This window comes from Homalodisca vitripennis, chromosome 1 (genome assembly GCF_021130785.1).
Source record: "Homalodisca vitripennis isolate AUS2020 chromosome 1, UT_GWSS_2.1, whole genome shotgun sequence".
Lineage (NCBI taxonomy): Eukaryota > Metazoa > Arthropoda > Insecta > Hemiptera > Cicadellidae > Homalodisca > Homalodisca vitripennis.
In genome coordinates, this window is record NC_060207.1 from 156,530,043 (window position 1) to 156,555,567 (window position 25,525).

At 32.3% G+C, this 25,525-nt stretch overlaps 1 protein-coding gene across 1 annotated transcript in view; it reads right to left on the reverse strand.

The window, feature by feature from the left end:
• LOC124374413 (lutropin-choriogonadotropic hormone receptor-like) overlaps positions 1 to 20,802 on the reverse strand; it is a 123,890-nt gene extending 103,088 nt beyond the window's left edge. The window contains exon 1 of the mRNA XM_046832631.1: positions 20,749 to 20,802. The gene's annotated coding sequence lies outside the window, so the exon portion shown is untranslated. The remainder of the gene's footprint in view (positions 1 to 20,748) is intronic.
• Positions 20,803 to 25,525: the final 4,723 nt, after the last annotated feature.

The following is a 25,525-nucleotide window of genomic DNA, read 5'->3' on the forward strand; positions in this document are numbered from 1 at the left end:
GATAATCCAAATTAATATAACAATTTCAATTTCCAAAACGTAAAATAATGAATTCTTTGTATTTATAATAGCCAAATATGAAAATAAAAAGTTTAGTCTAGTATTCTTTTACTTCCTTGGTTATCTTTCAACTCGTTATACCGCAACTTACTGTCAAACGTTGTATCACAGAAAAACAGAAAAATGTAACATACAAGTTTTGCGGAAACTCTGCACACACGGCGATCCCGACGGTCAGTCCAAGTACTACAATCTTTGGATCTTTTTTGTTTCTTTATTATTTGTCTTTGGTCAAACTAAAAAATTACTTTTTTCTTATTTTCTCCTCCTTGCTTCAGAATATCTGAACCTAGTGTTGTATTTAACTCCTTAGCCATTCATTTTAAAGCAGTTAAGACGTCGTGATCATGAGTTTCTGATCTTGAGTCAAATTTAAAAACCTCTGGAATTTCATAATAAATTTCATTATCAACATCTTATTTATTTATTTATTTCACACTTTCTAATGTATTTTGAATTGTTTTCTATTCAAGCATTAGCCTTATATTCTACAATTTATCCATTTTCATATATCATTGTAATTGAAATCAGTTCCGTAATTATCCATCTTAGTATATATTACTAAAACAAATGGTAATTGCATGTATATTCCTATTACAATTGTTCCTTAAATAAAATGGGTTTTTCCTTTAGATGAATCAATATTAGAAAGACTATATGAGTTCTGTGGATTTATTATTACCACTTCCCCTTATCTTGAATGGATATGATTGACCTTCCTGTTAACAAAATAAATCTAGTACATACCAAATCATGGCAAGTATGGAAAAGGAGTTAAAGTGGTTGAAAATTCTGTATATTAAACAGTTGAATCGTACCGTCCATATATTAATGAGGTATTGAAAAGTAAACTAAAACTGTTTGAATAAACTATTATTTCAATAATATAACAATTATGTCACTACGATCAATATATAATATTACTATGATTCATGCAAGTGAAACATATCTTATGTGTTAATTTTTCCATCAATGTGTTCTTATTGAATAACTTCACAATATACACAATATACACGGCCACAGCGCATTAAATCTATTGAGCCCGCAATCGTGAAATAAATTAGGTTATTAACAAATTATGAGTCGTTTCTGACTAACTGGCTTTTTCTGCATTATAATTAGATACTTGCCAATTCATTAGAGTTCATTATTAATTAACGACTAATAATTAAACGTATTGCACTATGAATAAAATATTTTAAGTTCTAGATTTCAGAATATCTCCAGGTATATGAAGTATTGAACTACTTAACATTTATCTTTACTTTTAAATACGTAATTTCAAATAATAGCCATGCAACCCGCATTTTAGATCTATATTAATCAATTTAATTTTTTTAATGAACTATATGTACTAAACATAGTACTATGAAACTACATATGAACATATTGGAATGTACTTGTTCATCACTTTGTATGGTAATAGTCTACTTTCCAAGCTAAAGCAAGGTAATTCGGCTGGCTTTTCCCTCTCCCAAACGTTATTTTTCCTATGTAAACATTTCTTTTCTGTATAAGCAATTAGGTGTGATTCCGTTATTTGTTTTACAGTCCTATGTTCAATCAGCCGATTTAGCAACAAAATGAATCATAAAATACTGTCACGTTTACTATTGGAATACGAATTTCTAGTGTATGATGTTTCTAATGTCACATCATATTTTAAAATAATTCGTGTGTTTCTTGCATCGCAGTGAAAATTATCAATCAATACTCGTTTCGAAGGTTTTATTCCGAGGTTCAATATCAAACACCTCGGAAACCTTTATCCAACCTCGCCCGCAGGAGGGCATTTTCGAGACTAGTAATAAAATTAACTATTAGGCATCTAAGTCAAAATCTTCAAAAAAGAAATATATATTTTAATGTTCGTAATTGAGCTGATGATGTCCTAATAAAATCACAATAAACTTGGATAGTAGCATTTTCGATCGATTAATTATTACGGATAATCCACACATTTGTTATGCCACGATTAATTTGTTACTGTTACTATTCTTTATTGCTGATTCCTCTTCTGTTCAACCAGTCAACGCTCGGCCTAACAGTTTCAATTTATTGGTTGACAACAATCAGTATATCTTGACTCCGACTTCAGATCGCGAACGTAATAGACAATAGACAATAGACAATAGACAATATTCTTTTAATGACATATTCGTAGAGAACAGTACATTGTGTCAATACAAAGTGTTTTAAAAACAGGTTCAGGTGTTAAAAAATTCTTTTTCTGTGTAGTAAGGATTTTCTTGCAGCCATATGGTTAGTTGATTCTTGAGCCTCTTGATTGGTTCTTTCTTGAGATGTTCTGGCAGATGGTTGAAATAGACTGCACCTTTATATGATGGCTTCTTCCCATATAGACTGAGGTGGTGAGGTGGTAGTGTGAAGTTCGCAGCATGTCTAGTGTTGTGACAGTGTATGTCCCTGTGTCTGGTCTGTGCTGTGGTGACTGCATGTAGGACAACTTCTCGAATATGGAGTGACACAATTGTGAGGATCTTGAGCTCCTTAAAGGCATCTCGACAGCTTTCTTGTGGGGCAATGTCTGCAAGACACCTTATTGCTCTTTTTTGTTGTATTAAGAGCCTTTCCATGTTGGCATTACTTGTTCCCCCCCCAGGTTGCTATGCCATGTTCGATAGATTTCCGCCATCGATGATATGATGATAGCTCGGCTGAAAATGTGAAATACTTCAGTGTCATCTTCTCAGAGGCAAAGTCAAAGATGGAGGCTTTTATTTATATCTTTTTCAAACATCGAAAACTCATTTAAACTACGTGCAGCGCTTGAAGATGTCAAATTTTTTGGCCTGAATGCTCATAAAATGAATGATGGATAATATTTTAATAATTACCTACAGTTCTGGCACTTTTATGTTGATTCAAAGGTGCAGGCAACTGATTTCAACTTCATTATCTTGCAGGCAACTAATCATTTTCCGCTTAGGTTGAGTTAGGTGTCGGATTTTTTTCGATCCCTCTGGAATGGTAAGGGGCATAATTGTGCTGATGTACGATGCGACAGGTCCACAAAGTTTAGGTATAACTTGACAGCTATGTATAACTAAGCAATATAGCTCAAGGTATTCCATGAATGCCGGAACCATTTTGTTCTTAAAGCAGTTTTTGCAGACTAAGGCCCAGTATGTGAACAATCTAAACTACAGTTCCAGCAAGTAGACCGGGCTGCGCGTGTGATGGTGTGTGAGACAAGCTGCAAAGGCCATCTAATCATCTGGGGCACTTGAGGCGCCGTACAAACTATAAGAGAAAAATTGTAGGTAGTAGCACGTTTCACAAGACGTACAGTTATGAAGTAGCACATTATCCAAATATCACCGCCTCTAGAGCCTCAGTGAACGTTCCTTCTTTTAGAATCCTAGATAGGTTCCATCATCGGTTCAGTTAATCGATGTCAAAAAAACCAACTGTCTCAAACTAAGTTAATACGTTATACAAGGCATAGGTGGCATATAAATATCTAATATGTGTAATAACAGTTGTCGTGTATAGAAAAATAATGTTATAATAATGTTGTCTGTGCTTGTAATAGAAAAATAGTACTGAATGTAATTCTCACACTGACGCATGATTTGTTTGCAAAACAGTGTTTTTGGCTTTATTAGGTACACTATAAAAGGCTGCCATATGAAATTCTCTAGGAATAAGGTGACAACGAAAGATTCAATATCTATGTTATAGAAGTAGTATTCAACAATATTGTGGGATATATGTAAGTATTTAGTGTTCTAGTGTCCTTATGTCTCCTGTTTCAATTACTTTCCTCGTTTTCTTTCGTTTCTGAATAATTTATCAACATAATATGCAATAAAAAAACAATTTTTAGCGAATACTTCTCGAAAAAATATCTTCTCGAAATGTGCGATTACTCCTCTTAGGACTTTGTCTCGAAAAATATGAGAAGCTTAAGATATCAACTTCGTAACTCAAGAGCTTTTCAATTACTGTATTGTAATTTTATAGCTTTACACAAAATTTACGATGAGATTTTAAACTATTTGACATTTTTTGGAATATTGGTGTTTTAGGATCTACACTCAAAGACAAATAGGTGGTAAAATTTATAAACATCATTGGTGTTCTATGAAGATGTAATATGATTGTAACCTCAACATTAAAGTTAAATATAAGACAGGACTCATGGCCATAACTTCACCTCAAATAAAGCCGTATTTGTTTCATTTCAATCGTACTGAAAAAAAAACATCTTAATAGTAGAAGATTCGTTCCCAGCGAGATTTACTGCATGAAGTAAACATGCTTCAGTCCCCAAAGACAACACAATAAGCTTTGGAGGTGAGCTGTCAGTAAAGTCTGAAAATGGAAGAAGCGATTTATTCGCCAGGGAATTTATCGGTGTGTAAGCTGTATGTCTTTGACTAGAAGGAGGATAAACAGTATAGTTTATTAATTCTTCTGCATCAAGATGATATCCAAACTTTATCTTTTTGAAATGTGTACAAACAAAATTAGATTTGAAGAAATCCTTCATAACCGCCAGATTACTGACATAGCTGTACCAGAGTTCCATATCCTCATCTCAAGTGTCTTCTCCCAATATCAATCATATAATTACACAATAGCCAAGATGCCCTGAAAATGTCAGTAACTTATACATTAAATTACACACATAATGTACTTATTTATAGTAAATTAGTTTCTGGCGGTAAAAAGAAAGAAAAACACAAAAAAGTAAGTATTATATGGAATTCTAATAATGGCCATAGAATTATTAGTGACTCTAGTTATCAATCGATTCCTCTTTGAATAAATAAAACACAGAATTATGTTACTAATAAAATTCAACTTTTATATAGTTCAACTATTTTTAGCTGATTAAAACGAGAATAAATTTTCTTTATGTCACTAGTACTGTTTTTCGAAAGAGCTTTTTACAAAAACAAATATTAAAGTGACATTTTAGTAGTCAGGAAACATTAACAAGCACTATATTTTATGTTTTGAGTCTGCAAAAAATAATAAATTCAAATAAAAGTGATTAAAAAAGATGACATTTCATTGACTCCTGCCGATTGTTAGTAGTGGAATCCCATTTCTGTCTCTCTCTAAGTACGATAACTATTGATTGGGGTCACCTAGAGGGTTGAAATTTGTGAGACTCTCTATCTCCATTATCTCTAAATCGGTATCCCAGTACCAGAACATTAGGAGTCTCTCTCCGGGCACAGACATTACGCCGTGGGGCGATCCTGAAGCCTCCCACTCTGTCCCCAACATCTGGCGTACATTTAACCTTATGGTTTCAGTTTCCTCTCTAATATTATAAGACGTTTCTTTGGTCAATGAGAGACAATGGCTTGGTACAACATGGAGTTAGAACCTTGATACCCAAACTCATTGGACATTGGATTTTTGTATTCTGTTAATCGTGGTAGAAAGATTTTCATTGTTTAAAGTTTATTTTTGACGATGGAAGGATGTGAAGAAAACAGGATTTTTTCCGGACATTTGCCATCGTTCAGTGAAACAGACAACCTAGTTCATAATTATGTACAGGTTAGTTATTTACCTGAAGAAGAGATCAGATTGCAGATCTCGAAACGTAGTGTTACTGATATTTTGTTTCACTGAACGATGACAAATGTTCGGAAAATCCTGTTTCCTTCAGAAAGATTTGTTGACATACTCTGGTTACCGCTGAGGTGTTTCACTTTAGACAACAACCTGGGCCATCTATTAACTTTCCAACCTCGGCTCGTTTTTTACACTAAATCAGAAATCAGCCTCAGTAACAGGACTACCTCGCATTGTTTGCTGTAAAACAGTCCGAATTCAGGGCGTGAAGCATCTCGATATTTTCAGCTCTTACGGCATGAATATGTTGTCTGATCTAAAACTATGTGACATACTATCACACTATATGAAAGAAAAACAGTCCAAACCCATTGCACTGATTTAGTGACCTCCTCAGGAATCAAATCCATGACACAAATATCGGTTATAAAGTCGCAGCCTTACTCATGGTCAGGCCGCTGTGTGTTTCGAACACTCGAATTTCTAGAGTGCTCACGTTAGATATCATTGGCCAGTGCAACGTTCGCTGATATATAAGGATGATGGGCAGCCTCATTCACAGAGAATTAATATAAGGCGTATTTTATTTTATTCGTGTGCTTTACCACCAGTTTTTCAAGGTAAAACTTTTATAGCGACGCAACGTTGCCACACTTTTTGCAGGGAATGGTTCAGCGGCTTTGGTCACGTACAGGTTTCGATCGAGCCAACTTCTGCGCAAACTTTCTCGTAGTACTGTGGCATTTAACTGTTTAATTACGATTTCTGCCTAAAACAGTTTTATCTATATCTATATATATAAAAATGAATGTTTGTATGTTTGTCCTTTATGGAATCGTGAACTATTGGACCGATCATGATGAAAATTTGTACGTATATGTATTTTTCCACGGAGAAGGTTTATAAGCTATGCCCATCCCTTTCCCGATTCAGGATTCCGCCCCACTGGTTACAGAAATACCCATAAGAAATGCATTGCAGCAAACATATGTTAACGTCTTTTCAAATTTTTAATCAGCTGTTCTTTGTAAACATATATTACACTTATAGTTTTAAAGCATAGAGTAAGCTTAAGAGAAACGACAAATTTTGTTTAAACTGTTTCTGCAATCACTGTTAAACATAGACTTTACTATCCAGATAATACAATTCAAATTTGACGTAAAAATTCACCTTTAACTGCAATATTTATTTAATATAAACCATGCTCATGCTTGATCAGAAGAGCAATGCAGATATCATAATTACTATCTTACGTTGGCTACAAATATAAAGAATGTTATAAAATCAACCTTAGTTGTTTTTTTTGACAGAAGTATGGTTCTCAAAACTCCGTGTGTACATATTCTCTCGATCGAGACAACAAAGCAAGCTCAATCGTGGCATCGGAGATATAACTAATTTAATCTAAAATTTATTATAGTAAAAAAAAAATTTACTAAGTAATATAAGGACTTCGGTTCTTAAGATTTGCGTGCGAAGCCGTGGGTAACAGCTAGATAGAGGCAGGAATATGGTACATACCTTCATAATACGCCCAAGAGGCTCACGATGGAACGACTATCAATTATCTCAGCAATGTTTAGAATGTGATAGAAAAAGAATAAGTGAATATAGTGTACTGTTTTCAACGGGAAATTGCGTGCGAAGCCGCGGGCAACTTTTGCAAAAAATTATTGAAATGCGCAGCAAAGCGCGCCGGGCCCGCTAGTGTATATATATATATATATATATATATATATATATATATATATATATATATAAATAAATCAACAAAATGTTTATTTTAGCTCAAATGTGTAGTGTTAATGTATCAAGACTTTTACAGTCATATTATATTTATAATTTTGAATTTAAACTTTTTTTGTTAAAATTCTCAATATTCATTTACATAGTCACATAACTTATGTAAATATAAATAAACTTATATATAACATATATATAATGAAGTTTAAATTCAAAATTCTAAAAGCTACAGATCCGTGCGGTATTCAAGACACCATGTTGATTGTGAGATTATAAAATATCTCGTTGGTAAATTATTCCATTACAAATCAATTGATTTTCACAACACCTTAAAAAAGTATTGGAAACAAAATTATCTTTGTGTTAAATTGGAAGATTCATATACAATATAATGCCACTTTACATATTATGGTAAATATCAAAACAACAGACATATTACTGTCGGTATGTGAGGAAATAGGTCTTAGACCTACAATAATTTTTAATGAAATTGCCAATCACCGATAGCAAACAAAGGAGGTTTGTATTTCCACATGAATTGTTAACAAAGGTGATTGAGTTTGCCTATATATTGCTGACAATGTTATTACTCCAAATATTATATTGCTGACGAAATTCACTTTTATTACTCCAAATATTACCTGCCCACTTGATAATCTCCCATCGGGTCTCATCAAACATTGATCAGATCCCTTCAAAACATGATGACGTCTGACTGTCCTTGCCAACCGATTATGTAGTTTGATCAAGTTTTGCTGAAGACTAATAATTTAGTAATTTGTACTTAATCAAAAATAGTCTGTAAAAGTATAATAATTGAATAAAATGTCGAGAAAACTGTTGTACTTTTAAAAAGTTAACAAATTATGTGCAGGTGGATTTCTATCTTAAACAGAATGATAAGACATATTCAAAATTCATTCATAGGCCTGGCAGCTCATATTACAGAAAGACGATTATTGCAAACATTTCTTAAAATAGGACATGGAAGAAGTTCGGTAACTGGACTACAGCATTTAAAACAATTACATAAAATAACTTGGCACAACTCAACTAAAAGTGTTCCAGCTAATTAATTATGGAAACCGTGCATCACATCCAAGGTCGAGGGAGCAGGATCTCGTAATAAGTAATAGTTATTAGAATATAAGTTACGCTTAGTAACATAAATGCAATTTCGAAATCACTCTCTAAATTATTTCCTGTCCGTTGATAATTAATTTAAAAACAGATAATTGGGGAATAAATACAAAACTTTATAAAAGCCGTCTACATTCTGCTACCTTATAAAAATCCTGAATTATGAATGATTTTAAAGGATAACAGTATTTCTGAAATTTGTCATATATTGTACATATATATATATATATATATATATATATATATATATATATATATATATATATATATATATATACTAACAGTTACCCGCGGCTTTGCACGCAACTTCCTGTTGAAAATCCGTAAAATATATTCATGTATTCTTTTTCTATGACATAATAAACAGTCCTGAGATAATCGATAGTCACTCAAAGCTATTCCAATCTCTTGATCCATTTTATATTTAAGTTTATAGAACAGTGTTTTGGATACTGAAGTCGTAAAGCGAAACAGTTTTTATAAGATTCGTATTTCCCTCCAACATGCCATAATAATTTATTGAAGTTCTCCGACGATTTCAATAACAATAACAGTTTGCCTCTTTGTCTAAATGACGAAAGTGTATCGTACAACTAAACATTTGCTGCGGTCAAATATGAGTCGGTTCCAGTCGTTTAAATCCACTCCCGGTTTAATCTACTTACGGTTCCAAAATTTAATTACGCTGTTGCACTAACCAAAAAAATGGTCTCATATGTTGGTTTCGGAATCCAACTTGGATTAATTTTTGGTACTTAAGTGATTTTGTTATTTTCACCGATTAATAAATATGTATAAAGGTATATGCTTCTAGTGTAAATAAGGGCAAGAGTGTGTTATCCCCATTTGCTTTTCTTCAACTACGGATAAAATGCAATTCATAATGTCAAAGGAGCTAACCAGATTCGATTACATTATGTGCAAACATTCACAGCTTCGAACAGTAAGATATTTTTTATAACAGCTTATAAATAGCATTTCTGTGGCATTAGATGGTTTATTGATCATTGGCGCAATAAAAATTTAAAATTAGATCATAACTTCGTCTTTGCAATCTGCATTACACTACTGACCAAGCAGTTTATAATAATAAAATATTTTCTAAAATTGTAATGTAAACAAATTGTTCTGGCTCTTTAATGAACTTCACTTGAAAGTGTTAACAGCTTTAAAGAATCAGTTCACTTAGTATTATGTGTCGTAGCGCAGTCTGCCGGATCCAGTATAAAACACTCCAAAATCAACAACAGTTTAGAAACAAAAATTGTTTAAATTAACAATTTAAATTGGACCGAATTTTAAATCTAAACCATTCTCGAATCCACCTGAAGACGCACAACACATGTCATAAAAATCGGTCCAGCCGTTTAGGAGTTCAGTGACATACACAAGCACACAAGTACATATATATATATATATATATATATATATATATATATATATACATATGTATACATATATATATATATATATACTATATTAAACAGAAGCATCACGATTCAAGAGGTGGAATCAGACTCCTTTTGTAGGTATAAAAAACCTGCACGAAAATTAACAATTAAAAATAAATTGGTGGTATTGATTTTTTTATAAATGTACATGCATACTTAACTTTTTAACTAGGCAGTAGCGTACAACTTAATGTTATTTTAATTTCAAAATTCTTTCATAGGCTGGTAGCTCGGCTTACATAAATACGATTTATCAAACATTTCAAACGTTTCTTAAAACACGACATGGAACTAGTTCGGACTGGACTACGCCATTTAAAACAACTACACAAAATAACTTGGCACAGTTTGACGTTTTAAGAACAGTTCATATATTATTTTCGGAAAATAGTGTGTCTATTTTTGTAACATATAACAACGGCTAATGTCCGAATTTCTGTTATTCTTTCATATTGATTATAATAGTTTGTGAAAATATACTGTGATTCAAATAGCGTCCTATGTATGCTAGACACCAAAGATGTGTATCACACACGTACCTCTGCAAAACGTGTCAACCTTCAGCTTCGATACCAAATCAACTACTCCAATTGTTCATCTACTATTATATGCTGCAGTTGCAGCTTCAACCTGAATAGAAAAATCTTCGTTGTTGCAATACTGGTGTCTGTGGACTGTATTAGTCTGTATACATTTCTGGCTTATGAATTTCCACTGTAATATACAAGTATTTCCCTTAGGTTTGTATAGAAATTTTAAAATATCAGATTTTGGGTTGAGTTTTAAAATTGGTTTTTGAGTTAATTATTTGTTAGGTGTCATCCATCATATAAGCACGAGTATGATTGTAAAAGTTACGGATAGAGATGACAGTTACACAAATATGGATCTTATAAATATCTCGGTCATTAACCAGCTTTGTGCGCTATTTAGTTCCAATAAAGCGGCCGTTTAGCTTTTAAAAATTACAGCGCCGTTATTTTTGGATCTAGAGAGAAAATGAAATATTCTTGAATGCTTCTATATTTTCTAAACTTTGGATAATAATCATTGTGTTTGAACACTAGACGCTTTTTGAGATATTGGTTATTATACATCCCATAAGACATAAATATTAATATGTATGTTATCATAAAATTTAATAACTTCTTTCAACTTAACTGGAAGGAGTGTCTTGGTGATGCTATTAAGCAGGTGATTTTTAAAGTGTACTTCAATAGTGTAACAAAAGTTTTTATTTTATACAAATATGAGCAATATTGCAGACATAATGTCTTCATGTAAGTACAGTTGGTTTTAATGTAGTATGATAAAAAACGAGTATATTTTGTACCACAAATACCAATTATGAAACAAATTAAATCTCTGTCCTTTTTTGAGACAATTCCAACTAAACACTTTTGCTTGATTTTGGGGGACAACCTCAAATAGCTAACCCTTGTTGTTTCACGGGACAACTTGTGGTAGCGAAGCCTCACCGTTTCACGGACTTCAGGTACCTAAGCCTGCCCGTGTCGTGGAACATCTTTGGTAGCTAAGTCTGCTTGTTTTTTACCGAGTCCATCATTAAAAAGTTCCGTACATAAAGGCAGATATAAGTTATTACTTTGAAGTGTAATAAAGATTTGCAATCCTCTCCTCACAAGCAGTTCACCTGCCCGACCGTTGGTCACGGTGGTTCAGAAGTTACCTTTAAGCCGTTGGTCTCCATGCTGTGACAGAAAGAGCTTCTTAGCCCTAACTTCTTGACATCTATTACAAGGAAGTTTGCTTCAGCTTATTGTTTGATTCTTAACCGCCTTAGCCCCCACGTGAAATTTCATTATAAGGATATCTGACACTTGTTATTTATTTAAAAAGACGCCTGGGGATGAATGTATTCATTCCCCAAATTGAATTTAGAGAGTAAATCAAAGATTTAAAACATAAATTGGATTACCCATCGGTTGGTATCTTAAATGAAGATTAAAATAAGATTTCCTTTCGTATGCTGTTCACTTATCACTACAGACACTCTTTAACAGAATCACCATTGCTTAATACCTTTTGAGATTTTTGTTTAGAAAAATATTGAAATTATTTTTCATCGGTCATATTTTAACTGATATATCTCTTAGAATGTGTTTAATTAAATATTTTACGTGTGCTTAGAAAGTTCTGATTATGGACAAAGTAGTAATACGTACATTATTTGTGTAGTTTCGTTGGTTTTTTCTTCCACTGCGATCTTTAATGTTTTTATAGTTTTCAATTAAAATATTTGAGTTTAATAGAGAAAACAAATTTGCCCCCATTTTGGGAAGTTACAGGTAACTAAAAATATCGAAGTATGCTATTACATATAGCGAAACGAGGTGAGAAACTTATTAACCGTTCTTAAGTTATGGTCACGATGACACTTTTGAACACGGTATATAATTAACTTTGATTATGTTGAATTCTAATCTGTTAAGTGGATCTCATGTTTATCCTTGGCCTAGGCCAAAAAGTTTGTATATACATTTAAAATATGTGTACATTTGATTAAAATATATTTGGTTACTCTCTTCATTATGAAGTTATAAAAATTTTCAAAGATCACCGTTACAACTTTACTGCAATATTTATTACAAAAGTAAACTTGAGATGAAAAAGTAGATTAAGACATTCATAAAGGTATGAAGTTTATTCTTAGGTAAATATGTTGAATATTTCCTTTATTTTTCTAATCAATTGAAACTTATTTCCTACCTTTACAACATTAAATTAGAAGTGGGTGCAAACAAGACACGGGAACAACAACTTACGGCTAACAAAGTGTCAAATATGTTTCTTGTTCTGGTTTCAAAGTTCCGGAAGATATTTATTGGTTTAAGACATTGGTTTGGTGGTTAAACGGTATTGGAGGGAAAGCGGTCATTAGAGGCGAGAACGTCGCCATGTCAGTGCCAACCAATTATGACAGGTCATCTCTTTTAGTGACAAGCGGCACCAACATTATTGGTGTTTTTGTTTTTATCCCAAATTCATTAGTTTTTTTTTTAATTTTAAATATGATTCAATTTTTCACAAGGAAATACATATTATAAAATGAGCATTTGTTCAAAGTTGTATGTGTATTATTAAAATTCAACACGTTTTAAATTCAAAAACCAAAACATTTTGTCTTATGATTCTAAACTTTTTTTATGTACCTAATTTAAAGTTTTAATTTAGTAAATAAAAAACGTAACAATCTCATATTAAAAGCATTGTCATAATTACTACGAAATTCTGAAAACTCAATTTATTTTCTACACTTGTAAAAACAATAATTATAAATGTATTTTCCTGTACAATAACTCATCAAAATTCAATTATTTAGTACTTAGCCGTATCTGACACCTATGCTTTTAAATAACCAAACTATCATATGATTGGAAGACCAAATACCTGTCAAACGACTTTTATTTACATTAATTAAATTTGTATAAGTGCCAATTTCCGTGTTAAATTTCAATAACCATTGAATCATAAAAAGTACTGCAATGTAAAAACTAAGCCATACCAGGTATTCACCATCCGATACATTTGATTGTCTACGCATTCAATGTGGATTCTCGAAGAATCAATAACGCATGTTTACGGTGATCACCTCACCGTTACTTGTAAATGTTGCCTCATCACATCATAGGACATCATTAAAGAAGTCATAGTCTTCATCCATTCTCTTTTGGGCCCATAAACAAAACTTGATACGTTTCATCTTCGCTAAGCTCGTGATGTAGCGATATCTTGTAGGGGTGCTTCTTGTTTTGGAAAAGGATTCTCAAAACCGTCCTTTAACTCAACCGAGATTCAGCCGCTGAAACATTACCTCTATTGTGGTCACAATGCACACTTCAAGTTTCTCGAATACGATCAGCTATACTTTGAAATACTTTTCGTGAGTAGTGATGTCTTTCAAGAAAACGTCCTATGTACAATGCAGTTCCTGAAGTGAGGTTTTGATAAACCATCAACATATCAAACGCCTCACACTGGTATAAGCAATTTAATATAAATATAATTTTTTTTAATCTACAGTAAATTTACGGTGAGTAAGTTTAAGAAACAGAGTAATTAAACCGTTGCAAATCGTCAAAGATAAATGCTTCCTAGCTATCATCTGCATGTTCGTTACTGAACTGGCTGTTTCAAAGTTATTACAACAGGTTAAGTTTTATAACAATTAAAACCCACGCATCATTCTTACTGTTTACCAGAAGAACAATGCACACATCAGCTGATAAAGGTTGACGGTAAAATTTCATAGAAGCTAAATATATAAGAACATGAGGATAAAGCAAACCGCCTTGCATCCTCACGGACATACATTGAAATTGGGCTAGTGGACTTCGTATTAGAAGAAAATAAGAATTTGAGAATCTACAACAATGTTTATAAGGACGTTTTGTATAGAGTGTTAATTGTTTGAAAACAAATTGGATAAATCAATTGAAATTGTATTATTTTTCTTACAGTAGCGAAACCGCTTGGGGTAAAGCTAATGTTTAAATACTAAAAGATTTCTTTTTCAGTACTTATAAATTTGGTGTAATGCAAACCATAATGTTGTATTTAATGTTTTTTAGTTATAAAAATGTTGACACTTTTTTAATGTAAAAAGTTTTAAACGTTGAAATTCTTCCGGAAATGAATTCCTCATCCCCACCCCAAAATAATCCTTACAGAAATTTTGGAGGGTTGAAAACAATACTATTGAATTCTTTGGCCACAAAATAGGAGAGTACTATTGAAACTGAGGTTCTAACTTCATTTTTATACCACTACAATCAGTGGCCCAGGTGGTCTAGTTCACCCTATACATGAAATAAACACAAAATATAATTACATACATTTGTTCTGGTTATGCTGTATTTGAGTTCTTTATGATTTGATACTAACATTTGGTAACTGTGAGATTTCATAAATCCTACATCTTTAATAATAATATACGTCACCAAAAATATTTATATAAAGTTTTTGTATATTAATGTGACATTTAATTACTGCAAGTTAACATTATTTTCATTTAATCAAGTACTCATTTACACCATTGGTTGTTTAGAATAGCCTAACAAATATAAAGTCATAATTATTATTTCCTCCCCCTACAAATTATATATGAAAGTCGTTCTAAAACTAACTTAATTATCTTTGTTACTATCTTAAAACTATATTTTCATTCCATACAGTGATGTGTTATACAGGGTTAATAAAATGTCTGGAGACCCCCGACTAATATTGTAACGGCTCACACGAGAAAAACAAAACTCGCTACACATTTATGTTATATTATGAGGTACTTTTTGGGCATAATTACTGCTTCATTCGCAAACCCAAAATGGGGGATTTTGGGGGCAGCTCAAAAATTTTTAATGTAAAGCCCCATCAAGTGACCTGTCATTTTCAAGCCCCTGATAAAAGAAAACAAACAACGCAAACTAGAGGTCTCTATCTTAACCCAGTAAAAAATTACTGCCAATTGAAAATTGTATAAGCCAGAATAAACTACTTACAACATAGGAATAACTAACTTTTGGGGCAGCTAAAAACTGTCACTTTAAGCACCACTCAGTTGATCTCTAATTTGTTAGGTATTAAAAGGCAAAACAAACTCAAAACGAAGTATGGGTTTAAATATCAAATCTAGGAAATAACAAAAGTTTAAAAAATATTGAGAATTCCTAACTGCAGGAGGACTACATTCCAAAGTTACGAACTTTGTCCCGAAGTATCAGTTGTTTACACTAGTCTTATCATTGTTTCATGTTTTCAATACCATCAGTGTCTTGCCGTACTGACTTGAGTCACATTATTTCTTAATTTTATTATTAATTTTACATTGTTAATGATGCGTGGATATGGTGATAGAATTCGATCATATGAACAAGTGAGACATTTATTTAATGAAACATTTCCTGATAGAAACCCTATATCAAAATCTGCTATTGAAAAAACAATTAAACGTTTTGAAAAAAATAGGCTCAGTGAAGAATCGGCCTAAGTCTGGAAGACCGAGATCAGCAAGAACTGAAGACCATTGTCTGGAGGTGTTGATGTCTGTTGTTGAAAACCCGCATGTGTCAACAACTGCTTTGTCAAGAGAAGTGGGGATTTCTCAGGGATCCTTAAAAGTGCTTAAAAGTGACAGTTTTTAGCTGCCCCAAAAGTTAGTTATTCCTATGTTGTAAGTAGTTTATTCTGGCTTATACAATTTTCAATTGGCAGTAATTTTTTACTGGGTTAAGATAGAGACCTCTAGTTTGCGTTGTTTGTTTTCTTTTATCAGGGGCTTGAAAATGACAGGTCACTTGATGGGGCTTTACATTTAAAATTTTTGAGCTGCCCCCAAAATCCCCCATTTTGGGTTTGTGAATGAAGCAGTAATTATGCCCAAAAAGTACCTCGTAATATAACATAAATGTGTGGCGAGTTTTGTTTTTCTCGTGTGAGCCGTTACAATATTAGTCGGGGGTCTCCAGACTTTTTATTAACCCTGTATAACAACCACAAAGGAGACCTCAAGATGGAAGTCTGTGGATCAAAGACACTGATGTGTATTAACCACTATTGTACTGTGTGTTTCCTGCTTCTTCTTGATTCAACGGGGCTGGCGTCCTAAACTCTGGGCACGGTGCCAAGTCTTTTGTAAATCCCCATTAAATCAAGTGTTTAAGCACCAACGGCTTACGTTTATTAGGCTGCAAATGCAGCACAGATATCCCATTTCATCCCATTTCTCAATTTAAAACCCGTGGTGAAGAAATTTTAACTTAGGTGAGATCTTAACATTTACTACCTTTATTCAAATATATTGTAAGTATTAATCTTTAAATTTAAGATAAACCAGTGATTTAATCATAGCAATAATCAAATTATTGTATTATTCAAGATTTTTTGAAAGTGTAAACAATGCAAATTTGACAGCTCGATATACCAACTCTAGTGGAAGTTTGTGAATTTACTACTTAAACTGTCGAAATCACTCCAGGAAATTTATTTTCACTAATAATTATCGTTTCATAAATTATTATGTTCCAATCCGTTAAACGCATGTAATAAGGAATTCCCTGATTGATTCATCCATTTCATTCGTTTTTAATCCTTATAAACTTATAAACCAACAGAGTTTAATCATTAATAACATATTAAATGGAAGCAATCTGTGTGTATTTATTTCTCTTCACTAGCATTCAATGACTAGTTAAGTTTACAATATTTTTAACTATTCATAAAAGACTAAATTGATGAGATTTGTTTTATTAGTACTAGGTAGGCACTTAACAGAGAAACTGTGAACCCGATAAATGTAACCATTTCTCGGGAACATCTAAGGGTCGAATAAATCGGCCATTGACGCCGAAAATTCAGAGGATGCGCACTTCTCGGATAGGGATTAAGAATTTCTGCACTTCCTAAGAATGCCGATGGCTGAACTATCTAAGATGTTGGAGTTTGAATTTGAGTTAGAGATAGCAGCTTGAAAACAGCTTATTATGGTTACAACCGTATTAAATCTTGATAATTCCAAAAAACAAGCAGAATCGCTCCCGTCGCAGTTGCTATACTATTTATTGCTCAGCGACTATCGCATGAATCGCTTCACGAACACTGCGCCATTACATCACAAATACGATATAGCATCGTTCAAACCTGGATCTAGTAAAATGCATCTTTGTTATATAATAAGCCCAACACTTCACCAGATCTATGAATAATCTTAGGCCAAAACAACTACCGAGTGAGTCAGCAAATGAACTCGCTCACCAAAGAACATGTCCGGCCATCGTGCCTAACTCTCGCTACGTTAAACACCAAAGCGAGCACAGCGATATTACTACGCTTCGTAGCCCCGGACACGACGTAACCTCCATCAGTGTCAGTGTTTATTGGTGTTTGTGTTAGTTTGCTCTGGTTGCTTCCATGTGAACATACGAGGGTTGAGATATCCACAGCACCGTATACAGCTTTGTCTGCTCTGTTATAGAATTGGTAATAATCATATAATGTACTCAACTATGAATTTAATAGTAAATGCCTATTTTAACCGAATAATAATCGTAACGAAATAACCTCTCATTCTAATGCTATTTTGGCCCATGCATCATGATCTAGCATAACATATAATTCTATTAATACTCTTTTCTTTGAAAAGCTGAAAAGAAATTTTGTTTAAACCAAAAAATCTTTAAATTGATCATGTAGAAATAGCTCATTAGAGGGTTTACCAACTAGATTAAATTTTAAATATGGTTAATCATACTTAGTTTATATTAATAATTTGAATTTAATCTTTTACATCACACGTGTTATATTGTGTTTTTTATATATATTATTACTTCTAACTAACTGTATAGTAAGCTACTTCAATATATTGCATTGAAAAGTTAGATATATAGAATATAGCTTTTTAGACAGCAGATAGGCTAAACTCGTACAATAAGAATATTGGCAGAGAGGAAAAGACACTTCCAGTCCCGTTGCCATCTACTGATACTGATCACCTTTACAGTCAAGGTCAATTCTATGTTGTTCGCAGTGAATACGTCACTATCTTAGAGTTCTTGCCGTTTGTAGCACTCGTGTAAGATCACTAGTATGGTCCTGAACTATAAATTAACGTTAGACTGTACAAGTTTTAGAATTATAACTTCCCTAAATATGTTTATTACAGTTTATGATATAAAACTAAATATTTTTTTAAAATACAATTATAAACCAAAATAGTGTATTTGAAAATCTAAAATCATGTTTCGTTGGCTGCATCCTGAAATTTTCAATTTCCATAATCGTTCATTCATAATTTTGGATGATCTATACAGTAGTGAAAAGCAAAACATCCAGTAAATGTAAACATGAAAACATTTTCTTTGAAGAAAGTTAATATTTAAAAGGACTAAAATAGGACGTAGAGATCCGGAAGTAGACATTTTGTCGGTTTATTTATCTGTCTGTGAATATACCGGCAAGTATAGATTATGTATATCACACTATTCACTGTTAAAGTACCTCTGTGTGAAGGAATGGATATAACCATTCGTGTGTACGTTGCGATAGCGTAAATTAGTGAGATGTTTAATATTTAACCAATAAAAACAAACTTGAGCGAAAAGTACACATTGCAAAATAAACCAATACCTGGAGTACCGAAGGATCCGGCAGAACACAGCAAGAGATTATTACACATACGGACAGACAGGCGGACGGACTGTCCTGCCCTAAGGTAATGGACGGACTTTGACTTTTGATCCTAGTATCGATAAAGTGCTTCAACTGAGAAGAACCTATGTAACTATAAACCTGTCTACCAAAAGTTCTCATGTTGATCCCCAAATCAATAACACTCTTTCTAGACCCATGTACCAAGTTCTAAGTCTTTGTGACCCTTCTAAAAAATAGCTATCGCACAGATGGACAGAAAATGACACGATTTCAATTAGGCTCGGTCGGTTTAGGTTAATAACATAATTTTTCTAACCATAAATCTATCATTTTTTACTTCTACTTTTACACCATGGGCTATTTATCCGAAAGTTAATAAATATTTGATATATTATTACTAATATTAAAATTTATTACTTGGAACAGCCTTACGACACACTACTAGTAACGTTGGTTCTCACCAAAATATTACTGAAAATTTTGTTGTAAAACATTTACTGGAAACTTTCATGCACTGTCGTTACTACAAAACTAAGTTATGACAAAATAGTCAGATGATTCTTTGTTTGTTATTGATGATAGAAGGTTTAACAAGATAACAGGATTTCTGACATTTGCCATCGTTATATGTTACAAAAAGGTATAACGAAGGCAAATATCCAGAATCCTGTTATCCAGTCAGATGATGTTGTTCTCTGAACTATTACATACAATATTCCTTAGTATTAATGTATATCTCAATTCAAACAGTTTCTATTAATGTCGTAACTACTTCTAAGCTAGGTTTTTCACACAAACGGTTTTACAAATAATTGAACATTAGGAAAGTTATTTCAGATTTAGCTTTACTTCACATGCCAATACATACAGAGCCATATTTATTCTCCGTTATTGATTGTAAGAAAATGAAAAGGTATAAACTCTATGCTACTTTTCTAAGTAAATTGGAATTGTAAGAAGCATCACAGTGCCACGTTTGCTATTTTGTAAGCTTTAAGAGATATAAAATGATATGATAACATCAAGCGATGATAGTAAATTAAATACTGCTATAGAATTGGTCATAGGGTTTGTTGTGATGACACTCCGGATGTAATATTTTAAACCAATATAGTACATTTAGATTAAATATTGTACAAGTGTTGTCAAAATAATTTAAAATTGCTTTATCACTGACTTTTTGTTTAATGACTTTTTCTTTCTGAATTTACTGTGTATTCTTTGATTAATAAACATAATATAAATAAAATGCAAAACAATACAAGGCTTCCTTTCCGAATATATTTTTGCTGGTTTACATTACTCTACACATGTTTTACTTTGAATTAACCTCTTAGTCTATCAGTATAAATTACAACACTTTCATCAGGACATAGCAATTATAATATGTTTATTAACTTCCATAGGAAATCCTCAAGAACTGATCGTTTGAACCAAGAAAATATATTAGCTTGATCCTACTCGAATCAATTTTCACCTTTGATGTTTTCACTAGAAATTAAAATTATTAGTGAATCGTCAAAAATGTATTTTATCAAGAACACATAATTGTTATTATCATATAGACAAAAGTTGGTTTTAATTCGCATATTGTTCTGGTAACGTATTGAGTACATACAGTACGTACCTGGGACCAGCCGGCGACACAATATACGGCACCACGACGCTCACTGTACGTCCGTCGCGGCGCTACTGGCGCGAGATGAGAGACGTCCGTTCCCTCCCCTCCCCTCCCCCCCTGTTAGCCCTTCATTGACATACGCCCCCCTCCCATTACAACTCATGAGCTAAATAATCATTATGAATGATCCTCGAGTCACCACTGTCCGTGGCTTGAGTAGACTCACACTTGTACATGTCTGTGTGTGTGCCTGCTGTGTAGTATTGTGTATCTGGGGTTCTTAGCTTAAATGGCTTCAATTACTTTTCACGCTTTTCAAAGCATTTACATTTACTATTATTATTATTATTATTATTATTATTATTATTATTACTGTTGTTGTTGTGTTGTTATAAGTCACCTCACCAAATCTAGGAATATTACAACGGTAGGCTACTACTCGTCAGTTTTTAATAATTATTAAAATACTGCACTTTCCTCTATAACACCATATGGTACCATCATTCCACATATAAGAGTTAGACTATTTTAGACAAAAAGGACTATACGTAAATTAATCTGCGTAAATTAATGTTGGCGTAAACAAATGTTCAATAAAGAATTTTACTTTCTTTGTTACTTTATTGCAGTATACAATGTAGATTTAGATAATACCTGTATTACATTTTTAGATAATATAATATATTTCTAATTCTTTTGATGCCGCTTTTAGCTCTTGCAGAATGCTTGTCAAGGATTTTTTTCATTGTCTTTATTTTGTCTGCATTTATTATCTTTATTTATTATAAGAATTATGTTTTATATATATTCTTGCTTAGACGTAACATTCAACTCTTTAAAGAAACTTGATAAAGGTTTGATCGAAACATCGATGTCTACCAATCAGTTATAAAAAGTTTTAGTTGATTAAGATTCGTCAATGTTTTGCCTAATAGCTGATTATGTTTGATCTGGAAGTATCTCACATATGCGTCAAATTTGTATTCTAATTAATGGTTTACAAAATTTTAATAGATTGCTTACACTTGGAAGACAGTCGTTTGATGTGGTAGAATTAATCACAACTATTTACATACTTCAGTATATATCATGGTAAATAATTATTTTTTGTAGCTTTGGAAATTTGCCTACATTTCTAAGTATTAGTCATAGGTTTTGTATAAACTGAAAATTGAAAGATCCTAACGTCTTTAAGTATTTCGCTATACAATTTTCCGGGCTTGTCTCTTGAGGATTTTAGCTTCTAGAAACTCACAGATTATAGACGCCATTGGATGTGTAGAACTGTTACTGGTGTGCGATTCCTTCTACACAGTGTGAATGAAAATGTTAGATAAAACACGTGCATTTAAGACACTACAGGGCAGTTTCTACATGATGGAAAGTGCTTACTTGAAATGTTATTCCGTAATAGTTGTATGAAAACAGTTTCGGTCCTGGGTGTGCACATGTTGGTTATAAATATACCTACCTAAGATTAATTCTTATCTAGACAAAATATTCGGAACAGACAAACCGATGTGAAAGTTTTCCAGCCTCCCGAGTGATACCGAAAGTAGATTACAAGCATCGAAAGTATGTGCCTTTTGATAAACGTAAACTTTTCAAGCCTACGTATTTATGTATTTTCTTTATCGGGACAAAAATAAAACATATCATAAGGTACAAGTTGTTTAAAATTTTCAGACCTCGTTCAGGAGCTGCGCCATTTTAACGAACAATCTCTCCTCTGTCTCCGAGAGAAAACACAACGGGCCGAGGATAAGAGGGTCCAGTACAGTCATTAGCAGCCTTGTTGAGAAAACTGTTGTCTGAGTTCGAGTTACGGAAGAAAGGCATTCAAAGATAGATATTAATTTTGTAACAACAGTGTTTAATGAGTTACAGGCACTTGTTTTAAAATTTTGATTTTTGATTGACTCACTCTTTTTATTAATACCTTAATACTACTAAAGGGGGTGTGATAAGAGAATTATACAGAATTCGAACCTGATATGTCGTTTACCTTCTGAGATTATTCGATATTTTACACAACTGTTTTTATTAATTATTTTCCGTGCATTTTTACTGGTTTTTAATGTTTACCTAAATGACAACTAAATGGAGGTGAAAAAGTACTGTTTTGTTTAGTCCAGTACTTGACTTTTATCATAACGCATAATATTTCAATAATTATACATTCCATTCTCTCACGTGCCTCATCATTCTTCAGAATGGCATAAATTACCATAAATTAGTCTGATTATTGTAGATTTTTATCAATTTAATTCAGAATTTTGTTTCTGAATTTAATTTACATCGTTAAAACAAAATTTATATTTAAGAATACAAAATGTATGTATGTTTTGTCATGCAAATAATGTAAATTAGGCTTACCAAATTATGTATTAGTCTCTCATTTTACTACACTGCTGTATTCTGTAAAATCTTAACTAGCGATAATTGGACTGAAATTAAATTTATTTTTCATCGATCTTGAACGGTGTCATATAAAAGACTTGTCCCTAAACAATACTTCCTGAGATTTCGTTTTGAATAATTTATTTATAATTGCATAACAATCAATTTGAAACTAATCTACTTTTTATTACAATATGTTTACTCTTGCGTCCTTTAAACCTATATAATCAATCCAGACTCTGACTACATTTTATATTCTACCTGTAACTGAGGATATTGACATGAATAAATATATTTAAAATATTATATATATTATCAAAATGTGTAATTTTTTAGAATCCTTATTTTCCAACCACTGGTTAGAAAATACACTCGTGACACAACGAGTCCGTTTTATGCTAATGAGGGATACAGAATTGAATAGTTATGTAAGACTTGACTTAATTCCTAGAGTGGATCAGGAAAATAAAATAGACAATAAAAGATTGCAAATCAGCAATGTACACAGCACTGTATCAGGTTTACAAACATTCATAATTTCTAAAACAAAAAACTGAGGGTACAAACGAGTGCAGCAAGTTGGCTGGCTGCCGGATCAGACGTACAGATTACAATACTTTATATGTCATTAACATATTAAAATGTTTAGAACATGGACATGATGTATAAGAATAATATTTCTTAAAATTCATTAACGTACTATTAAAATTATAAGGAATTTTGAACAAACATTTAAAAATTCTTAAAGATTTTAAAATTTCCCATTTTTTAAAAGAAACTCGTAAATTTAAAAATAAAGTTCTTTATATATTCAGGTAAGGAATTAAATATCTTTTAATATTATCAAATATAGTAATGATTTAGTCTGTTTTAAGACAGCTTAAGATAGCTTTAATAAATGTTTATGAATTAATTATGCAATTGTTTTATTTCTTGTATTATACTGGTGGAAAAATTCAAAAAAATGTTTTCATTCATAAAAACATAAAGGAACAGTTTCACAAATAATAAAAAAGTCAACATCTTCTCACATCTGAAATAATCTCTGCTACTTTGTTTCATCAGAGGACGGAAATAATCCAAACCTCATTTTTAAGCACATATTTTGAGCTCTTGCCAAGGATGATCGGTCACAATAACGTGACTCCATGACTGAGAACAGGATACTATGTCTGTTTTAAATATGCAATTCGTAACGTTTCTTTGTTTTTAAACTTTGGAAAATGCCGAAGACAATAGAGCGCCCTGGCAAGCCTAATAAAAAGGTGATCGACGAGACACTCATCAGATCAAAACCAATTATAATTATATGAACTCTTTTATGGATGTAACCTCATCGTAAATAGTTATGAGATAGTTTGGGTATTTGTCCTTTTTCACACGAAAATTAGAATGAACAAATGTATTGAAATCTATGATTTTTTTACGTGTTGTTTTATAGCAGTGACATATAGGTTTTCAAATTTTCTTACTTTACTTTCACACCTACAGTACGACTCCGTCATATTACGTAATAAATGCCCTCTTAAGAAAGCTACTACCTCTGGCTTTAGGATTCCTTTCCCCTCGCCTACAATAGTGAATGCTAGAAAAAACTTTAGAGACTTTCAACCAAATATCGTGAAATAATGCATAGAAATTCGAGTTATTTGACAATGACAAATGGCAATAGTGAACAATTACATAACACAAAATACAATAGAACAATAAAATGTCTTAAACAGAAGAATGTATTTTATTTGAAAGCTGACAAAATTAATACTATTGTCATTATGAACAAAGAAGAATATCATAAAAGAGTTAAACAAATTTTAAACACTGGACAATATAATATCCTTCAAAAAAATCCAATCCAAAAGTACACTAAATCAGTATCAGAAACCTTAAAAAAATGTAAAAATTTAATTAACAACCAATTATATAAAAAAACTCATAGTTCCTAATCCTACCATTCCAAAATTACATTGTCTCCCAAAAATACACAAACCTGGGAATGGAATTCGACCAATAGTGTCATGTATAAACTCCCCAACATATTTTCTGTCTCAATGGTTGTCGAAAAATCTTCAAACTTTAGAAAGTTTTCCTTCATTTTCCATCAAGAACAGATACAATTTTATAGAATCAATTAAAGACATTGTTCTATATGAAGATGAATATCTCGTTTCTTTTGATGTAACATCGCTTTATCCTAATGTTCCAATTAAGGATACAATTAAAATAATTACAGATTGGTTAACTTCTCAAAATTTACAAAAGGAAATAATTGATGAATATTCCCGTATGATAAATTTATGTATGAATCAGAGCACATTCCAATATAAAGATTCTTACTACACCCAAATTGATGGAACGGCTATGGGAAATCCTCTCTCATGTTTTA